Source organism: Papio anubis, unplaced genomic scaffold (assembly GCF_008728515.1).
Source record: "Papio anubis isolate 15944 unplaced genomic scaffold, Panubis1.0 scaffold4068, whole genome shotgun sequence".
NCBI classification, from domain to species: domain Eukaryota; kingdom Metazoa; phylum Chordata; class Mammalia; order Primates; family Cercopithecidae; genus Papio; species Papio anubis.
This window is the reverse complement of record NW_022164236.1, coordinates 112-2,251: the sequence shown is the minus strand read 5'-3', so window position 1 is coordinate 2,251 and position 2,140 is coordinate 112. Positions and strand designations below refer to the sequence as shown.

Below are 2,140 nucleotides of genomic sequence, written 5' to 3'. Positions count from 1 at the left end.
GGAACTGATCAAATGTTTTTTAAGTTAACATGATTTGGATAAAACTAAGTTAAATAAGGTTAATATAATATTTTTGGTATAATAAAACCACTATGTCTTCAAAGTTACCACTATTGAATTTAAAACAAGCATAAATTCCTATTCTGCTTGAGTTCTAGTCAAATAAGCTAATATTATACTTACTAGAAATGTAAAATCTTAAAGCTTATAGATTTGATTCTAATTAAGTTGTCATTCTTATGAAAAACATTCTTTCTTTTTTATGATGAAAAGATATACATATATTTAGAGTTAGCCAGCTGGACTCGGTTTAGATGATCCCAATTTTGTTGCAACACCCAAAGCATCACAATCAGGAGCCAGTCGAACATATGCCTTCTTCTCTTTATCAGGTCGAATCAGGATGTTGACTGTGGCCACATCCATGTCCCAGAGCTTCTTCACAGCCTGTTTGATCTGGTGCTTGTTGGCTTTAACATCCACAATAAACAGAAGCATGTTGTTTTCTTCTATCTTCTTCATGGCCGACTCAGTGGTCAGCGGAAACTTGATGACAGCATAGTGTTCAAGCTTGTTTCTCCTGGGGGTGCTCTTCCAAGGATATTTGGGCTGCCTCCAGAGTCGCAGTGTCTCGGGCCACCTCAAGGTGAGTGACATGCGGATCTTCTTTTTTGTGTGTTGCTGTGGACACCTTTCAACACTGCCTTCTTGGCCTTTAAAGCCTTCGCTTTGGCTTTGGCTTTAGGAGGGGCAGGAGCTTCCTTCTTCACTTTTGGTGCCATCTTGTGAAAAGCGAAAAACATTATTTCAAAAATAATTTGTTTACTGTAAACCTGCTTAATAGTAGCTTCCAAAATACTTTCGGTAATTTTTAACCTTAAAGTTAAGCTAAGTAAAAGATTTGCATTAAATATCTAGACCATTTATAAATAAGATACAATACTAAAACATTAATTATTGAACATAAATAATTCAAGTTTATATACTTTTGGCTTCTTATTTTTACAGAACGACTAAAGATATTTTGGCCCATTAATAAACATGGTTTTCTCTGCCACAATGAGAAATTGTACTATGAGGAAACACATCCCTGTAGATGTTGGGAGATGGTATACTCATACATTTTCTAACCTACTATAGAATACTAATATATGACAGTTTATGACTGTTTACTTCCTAGTTTTCTCTGGAAAATAAAAGATTACTAAGTATTAAAATTATAATCAATATGTGTAAATAAAACTACTAGAAGCAATAGAATAACTAGAAACGACTCTATGCAAAGCATGCAAGAAAAGTAGGGCATGTTTCACAAGTAAAGTAGGATGTATTTTTTATAAGGAAAACCATACAAAAGATACAAATAAAAAGAGATATCTAACCTTCCCTGTGTTATATTTGTATGGGTAAAATGTTATGTTTTCAGAAATTATATAAAATTCCTGGAAATTTGTCAATGTCCTCCTTATCCATGCTATGTGCCAGTATAGAGTTATGAGTCATAATTCCAATTATTATTTTAAATGTTGTGCCGGGTGCAGTGGCTCACACCTGTAATCCCAGCACTTTGGGAGGCCGAGGCGGGTGGATCACAAGGTCAGGAGATCAAGACCATCCTGACTGACATGGTGAAACCCCTTCGCTACTAAAAATACAAAAAATTAGCCAGGCGTGGTGGCAGGCACCTGTAGTCACAGCTACTCAGGAGGCTGAGGCAGGAGAATGGCGTGAACCAAGGGGGAGGAGTTTGCAGTGAGCCGAGATCGCACCACTGTACTCCAGCCTGGGTGACAGAGCGAGACTCCATTTCTAAGTAAATAAATAAATAAATAAATAAATAAATAAATAAATAAATGTTGTATGCCACAGAAAGAATCGAATATCCTTTTCAATTGTGGTATAATTACAGCCATTTCATATTCTTTGTCATTTAGATATTCTTTCCCCCTGATGCTTTCCTGAAAGCTCCTCCAATCAGCTACAGGTCAGAATGTTCATCTCCAACACAGGACTCCCTCTGAGACTCACGGAAAAGAGTATGACAGGCACTCTGGTTAAAGGCTTCTGATGATATTGCTTAAATAACTTTAAGAGCACACACTTGACTCGGTGAAGATCTCCAGAAGCCTGGTGGAGAAAT

The 2,140-nt window shown here is 36.6% G+C and overlaps 1 pseudogene; it reads right to left on the bottom strand.

Annotated features, from left to right (window-relative positions):
* Positions 1-6: 6 nt before the first annotated feature.
* LOC116273160 lies at positions 7-1,579 on the bottom strand (annotated as a pseudogene).
* Between the last annotated feature and the right edge of the window lie 561 nt (positions 1,580-2,140).